The sequence below is a fragment of the Callorhinus ursinus genome, unplaced genomic scaffold (assembly GCF_003265705.2).
Source record: "Callorhinus ursinus isolate GAN/ISIS: 27379988/994484 unplaced genomic scaffold, GSC_fseal_2.0 scaffold24, whole genome shotgun sequence".
Classification (NCBI taxonomy): domain Eukaryota; kingdom Metazoa; phylum Chordata; class Mammalia; order Carnivora; family Otariidae; genus Callorhinus; species Callorhinus ursinus.
Window position 1 is genome coordinate 23,822,331 of NW_027397086.1, and position 7,045 is coordinate 23,829,375.

Sequence of the window (7,045 nt, forward strand, 5' to 3'; positions counted from 1 at the left end):
TAATTGGACCTGGAACAGATCTTCTGACTGATTATGGAAAACAAAATAAAATTCTGAAACCTCATTCAATTCTCAGTAACCTGATATGCTGGATATACACATATTCATTATTCTGCATTAGCAGTCACTATAGCAATCAAATTAGATATTGATTGGTGTCAGAGAAGAGCTGAACATTTGGCTCTGAAGCGGTGTCATTTCTTCCATCTGTGAACACCCAGTCTCCTGTCTCTTCTTAGTGAATCCTGGAATCTAAATCATGAATAATGACAGAATTCTGCCAAATGTATTTCTCAGAGGAGGGCTATGTAACTTCTTTCCTTGTGATGCACTGACTCACTGAACAGCTACCCTTGTGGATTCCAGTTAGCAGTAGTTCTTACTCTTTCTGGTCAGACTTATAGGCAAATCTAAAATCTTCAGGATTCCTGTAGTCAGTTCTGAGTGTGGGCTGGAAGCGCTCAGACACCCCTGGAGGCACTCCGTAACCAACTGATCCATGAATGTCTGGCTTGGGTTTGGCCAGGCTGAAACCTGCACATCGTGGTTCTCCTCAGAGAAGGTGCCTTTTGGGTGTGAGATAAAAAAACAACATAACTAGATAGTGTATAGAGAGGGTGCTTTTTCGAGTTTTACCAAAGTTGTTAACCTATAAACCTGCTTCTGATACACACACACACACACACACACACACAGAGCCACTGACATATTCATGGAAAGAGTCTTTAGTCAAGAATGGAAGCCAAGATTTCATGTATAGATCAAGAAAGGGAGGGGTGGTGTTCTTAGAAGGGAGTTGACAGGCTATAGCTGTAAGTTATGCCAAGAAAGCCAAGAAAGGCCCTGAAAAGCTATGGGAGTAGTTAAGGATTCTGCTTTTGATTAGCAATACATAAGTCTTAAATTTTATACTTTTTTGGGCTGCCCCCCTTATCTAGAATAAGTGGAATATCTTACAAATTGTTCCTCAGACTCTTATTTGTACATTCTGAGACCATGACTTTATAGGAGGGTATAATTTTCCTCATTCTGAGCAACTGAATTCTATAACTAAGGACACTGAGACAAACTTTTTGTCAGATGTAGATTGGGCAGATTGTGTCTTCTCCCATGAATGTGAAATGGCATAGGAAGCAGAGACCCTCTTTTAGCTAGGGGATTTATCAATGGTACCTGTTTTCCTCAAAACAAATCCCCAATCTCGAAGATGGCTCCATTTTGGGGGTAGGGGTTGGGTAAAATGGGTGAAGGAGGGAGGAAGATACAGGCCTCCAGTTATGGAATGAGTAAGTCATGGGAATAAAAAGAAGAACATCAGGAATAGTAAGTGATATTCTAATAGTGATGTAATGGGACAGATCGTAGCTATAGCTGTGGTGAACATAGCATACTATATAAACTTGTCAAATCACTAAGTTGTACACCTGAAACTAATGTAACATTGTATGTCAACTTAACCAAAAAAAAAAAAGATGGCTCCATTTTTTCAGGGAAGTTCATTCTTCCTCTGAACTTGCTTTTCAAAAGCTGGAGTACTCACTTTGGCAGCACATATACTAATAACATTGGAATGATAAAGAGAATATTAGCATGGCCTCTGTGCAAGGATGATATGCAAATTAATGAAGCGTTCCATGTTTGAGACACCTGGGTGGCTCAGTTGGTTAAGCGTCCAACTCTTGATTTCGGCTCAGGTCATGATCTCAGGGTTGTGGGATCGAGCCCCTAGCCAGGCTCCAAGCTCGGTGAGGATTCTGCTTGAGATTCTCTGTCTCCCTCTCCTTCTTCCCCTCCCCCTGCTGATGCTCTCACTTTCTCTCTCTAAAATAAATAAATAAATCTTTAAGAAAAAGCTGGAACCATATTTTATTCTTTTACCCACATTCAGTACATACAGAGCACCTACTATGTGCCAAGTTCTGCACATTTATTAGTTAATTAGCCACCGTCCTTATCTTCAGGAGTGTACTGGGAAAATGGACAGCTGTTTCTAGTATGTATTGCTGCCTAAAAAGCCAACAAAACCTAACACTGGAAACAAAACCAATAATTAATTTTTCTCACAAATCTCTAATTTTGGCAGAGTTCAGAGCACCAGCTTATCTCTGTTCCATGTCTTCTGGGGAAGCTCAAAGGATGAGGGCTGGGATCACCTGAAGGCTTGCTCACTAACCTCCCTGGAGGTTGATGCTGACACCTTAGCTGGGGCTGTGGTCACAACACCTAAGTGTGGCCTATCTGTGTAGTCTTTCCAGTTCTTCCCTACATGATGATGTTAACTTTAGCTTTTAAATTCTGTACCTCTAAGTGCAGAATGTTTTTGCCTTCAACTTGCTTTGAGTTTTGAGATGTTGGTTAAGTTATGGGAAGCCCACTTATTTACCAATACTGGGGTCTGCACACGAGTTTCATAATTTTGATGTGTATTCAAGGTACTGTTGGTATGTGTAGAGCATGTAACAGATGCAGCTGATGCCCTGCTCCTATCCCCTTTACCTACCCATGCTCACTGGCGGCAGTGCTAGATACTTTCCAGAGCATGGACAGCTTCCCACCCCTGCACCTGCTTCTCTTTTTCTCTGCCTAGGGACTTTCTTGGCACTCACCTGAGGAGCTTGCAGAGCCTCAGACGGGTTCAGCCCAGAAGTGCAGGGACATCAGCACCCCTGGGGCAGGGGGCCATTCCCAACCAACAAGAGATGGAAATCAATGAGTAAATGCTGCAGCCTTCCCAGTAGAATGATTCAGAGCAGGGCTGACTGTGTTTTGCATGACTTGACTTGGCCGACCTTGAGGGCGAGTGCCTCCTTAAATTTTGCACCCTCTTCTCCCCCTCTCTTGTCCCGACTATGATTCTGAGGCAAGTTCCTCACAGTTTCTGAGAGGGTTTCCAGCAGGACTGAGCCCCAGTAGTAGCTCGTAGTTAATGGCTTACTTATGCACATACCCTTTACTGATGTATCTCCTCCTGTTCTTGTCTCACTTTCTTGTCCCTACTTTCTCACGGGGGAATGCTGGGCTTGCCTTTCGAATACAGTACCAGTACCCATTTCCTTCTCAGCTTCTACTCCTGCGGGTACGTAAACTTAAGGCAGGCATTGCTTAGGAATGATGTTTTCTCCCCCACCCAGCCGTAATTTATTTAAGCACATGATCAGCTTATGATATGATTCCAGTAATGGTAAAGGTTTATCTTCTTTGAGACAGAGCTAGAACTCAGATGCTTCTGGTGCTCAAGGTTAGGCAATCACTTTCTTCCAAAGGCCTCTTTGTACGAGTCCAAACACATATGCGTGGGCACTTTTTGTTTTTTGGGTGATTGAGGAAGGAGGTGCCAGATGTTACTCCTGTGTGCTTTTTGTTGTTGTTTTTTGGTGTGTGTGTGTGTGTGTGTGTTGGTGGAGAGGCACTGGGGAGGTGTGAGGGGAGATAAAGACCATACAAAGCTAGGAAGGCAAAAATTGTCTGGATAGTTGCCTCAAACTCTTCCCTTACTTTCCCTCATGGCTGAAGGCCTGGTTGTGAGCCTCTGTGGGAATAGTGACAGAGCAAGTAACAGAGTCTGTATTTCGTGAGAGACTGGGAGGCTTGGGGTACACACACTCCTGCTTTGGGACCAAAGTGGCCAAAGGCCGCACATAGTGAGCCTCACATGCCCCGCCCCCACCTGTCCCTCCTCTGCTCCTGCCCTGGCTTGGCTCGCAGAGTGCTGCTTCTGCCCCAGAGACCCATCTGCAGAGATGTGCAGAACTTGGTGGAGAATCAGGAAAGACCCAAGGGAGGGCATAGCAGCTGAACTAACAGAGTTTCTATCTTCCATACGGGGCTCATGGGCTGCAGACTGTCCCTGAGCAGACCAAGCAAAAGATCCCAGGTAGGGAAACTTTGCGGAGGGGGATACATTCCTGAATGGGCAGGTAGAGGCACAGAGCTGACCAAGTTTGGGGGACTTTGCTCGTGTGACAAACTTTGTACTCACTGGCTGGCGAAACCTGGGCTCTTCAGCTATGTGATTTTTGTTATGAGCTTGCTGGCATCCACATGATTTCATCAACCTGTGGGACAAAAAGCTTGGGAGTCAATTACCCCGCACTCTAGCTCTGTCACTAACGATAACGTGGGGCAAGTCACCTGATTTCTCTGTGCCTCAGTCTCCTTCATCGTATAAGGACCTCACTGGCAAGATGAAAGCTGGAGGTCCTTTTTATAAAGTATTTTTTATTTTTATTATTTTTTTAAAGATTTTATCTATTCATTCATTTGCGAGAGAGAGAGAGAGTGAGCAGGAGAGAGAGGAAGAGAGAATCTGAATCAGACTCTTGCGCTGAGTGTAGAGCCCGAGGTGGGACTCCATCCCACCACCCTGAGATCATGACCTGAGTCAGAAGCCTAACTGACCAAGCCACCCAGGCACCCGGAGGTTCTTTTTAATATTAAGATAACCAGACTTCTTTCTCCCGAAGGTGTTGTTGGACACATGGAGACCTAGAGAATGTCCCATCATGTGGCTCCTGCCTTGGAGTTCGGAAGTGGCCCGTGGGTCTAGGATCCTCTTTCTCCTACAGAGCTCATGGACAAAATGCTAGGTTATGGGCAGACCCTGTGGCACTGAAGAAGACCGTCAGTCGCAGCTTTTGCTTTGCCACTTTGAGGCTTTATCTGCAGTGTTTGAGAGATAACTCCTAAATTGATGTCTTACTGTCCTTGAGCCACCATGCCTTTGTTGAGTTCATCATAGATCATAAATGTGAGGGTGAAACGGTTTGCCAAACTGGCAACTAACCGCACCCACTTGTGGTTGGTTTGGAACGAACCTTAAAGTGCTTCTTGCAGCTGTCTGCTTGTTCTCTGCCTGGCCTCTGATTTCTCTCCCATGCTTTCTAACTCACACCTTTGTATTATTTTTACTCCCCACAGAGTTGGCAGATTGCTGTTTCAGAAAGTTAAATGGAATGCCTCCTGTGGAGGTGTGATCTCATGGTATCCCTGCTTTCAAAAGTGGAAAGCTCATCTTCCCAGCGTCATCATCTGGGAGCCGTAGGCCGAGCCTTCTCCAAGTTAGTGGCCTTCGCTGGTCTAGGCTGTGCTCTCAGTGGCACAGCTGAACTGGCTGTGAACTGTTCATCCATTTCTGATGAGCAGCCAGGCTGGTCAGTGGGCACACAAGACCAGTCTGACAATAGGAAAATGCTGCTCTGCTTCAGAAGTAATTTTTAAGGAAGGGTATTATCCCAAGCGGGCCCGGCAAGACTGTTGAAAGAAAACACAAGTCACATGTGATCTAATCAGAGAGTCAGTGGGAAAACACATGATGAAAGAAAGAAACTTTTAAAAGCATATTATTAATATCTGAATATGCTCAAACGACCTAATAACAATTATACCTAATATTTTTTGAATACCGACTATTTATCAGCTATGTTCCAAGTGCTTCTACGTATACTCACTAATCCTTACCGCAACCCTGCAGGGCAGGTGCTATTATCCTTACTTTATAAACGAGAAAACCTAGGCACAGAGATGGTAAATAACTTGGCCAAGGTCACTCAGCTACTGAAGGGTCAAGTCTGGGATTTGAAACCAGACCATTTGGTTTCAGAGTGTCCACACTTAGTCACTCTACTGCTTCAAGAGCAAGGCTGTGTCTGTTCACACGGCAAATGAAGAAAGGAAGGTCATTAACTAGAAGCATAGTTCAGGCCAAATTAGAAGTAGAGGGGACCCCTTAAACTTAGTGCAGTATGTCAACTCTATCTCAATAAAACCCAAAGGGGAAAAAAATTGGAGGGGCCACAGTGAATCCAATCCCTCTGGCACGGCTTCTCAGGCCTTCCTGAGCCACCTTGGCTAGCCTTTCTACTGCGAAAGGTGCCTCCCCATGCTGGGCTCCAGCCACAATAGGTAACTTTGTCTACACCCACCTTGATTTGCTTGACTCCCTGTGCTTTTATATACCTTTACATACCCTTCCTGGAAAGTTCTTCCATCTAAGTTTGGAGAAATCCTCAGCTCTTTGGACTCGGCTCAAATGTCAACTCCTGCTTGAAACTTTCTCAGGCATTTCAGGCTGGGTTATTGCTCATTTCCTCCCCATCTGGCTTATCCCCTTCACCCTAGCTTGTTCCCGGTGATACTGTCATTGCTTTCTCTCTCTCTCCTCACTAAGCTGTGAGCTTCTTCAAAGCATGGTAGCATCTAGCACTCTCTGCGGCACATAGCTGGTGCTCCGTAAGCGTTTACTGAAAAAAATGCCTGAAGCAAGTGTGACCATCATTAGATAATTATGGGCCTTCAGAGAATCTGTCTTCAAGCTAATGTAAAGGACTTTATTTTGGGCTCTAATTATCCTGATAATTTTCTCAAGCCTTTCACTTATTTTGGCTTGTTTGCATAAATTGTTGACACTTCATAAATATTCGACAATTTGATGCTGCGATGTTACTTACATATGAATTAAGCAACCACTCGATGTTGACGACAAAACATATATACAAGTAACACCCTTATTTCAGGGCGAGTCACGAAACCGTCCCTTTTCATTCTACCCGGTAGGCAGGCGTGCAGGTGGAACCTGTAGGGGGAGATGGTGTTTCTATCCTGGACATGACAGGAGGTGAGAATTTTTGACATAACTAATGAGCATCAGAGTACCTTAAAGTATTTAAACATGGGATTCATTTGAGAATAATCTCTTTATAAAATATAGACAAACCGTTAGTTGATTTTACTAAGGAGGGAAAATTACAACTGATTACAAGTTCTGCCTTTGCTCCGAGCGTAGCTCTGCTGTTTCCCTGAAGAGTTGCTGACCTGTCATGTATACCTGGCTTAGAGTGACTGAGGCCCCTCAACTTTGTTTTTTCTCCTCCTTTGTCATGGGGCTTATCTTCTCCTGCTCCAGTGCATTAATACCCAACCATTTGCTTTGCACAGACTCTTACAGACACCCTTCTCCTAGTTTTTCTTTACTATGTTCCTTTCCCTTGTGCAGTTTATTCTTTGGCATGTTAATTTTTTTCTCTTCTGTCATTTGCTTTCTTGGTTC

General features: G+C 44.4%; 1 non-coding gene across 1 annotated transcript; it reads left to right on the forward strand.

Annotated features, from left to right (window-relative positions):
• Window positions 1-1,532: 1,532 nt before the first annotated feature.
• On the forward strand, window positions 1,533-1,642 carry LOC112836803 (U6 spliceosomal RNA). The gene has a single exon (XR_003211571.2). It is a non-coding gene; the product is annotated as a U6 spliceosomal RNA (small nuclear RNA).
• The last annotated feature ends 5,403 nt before the right edge of the window (window positions 1,643-7,045 follow it).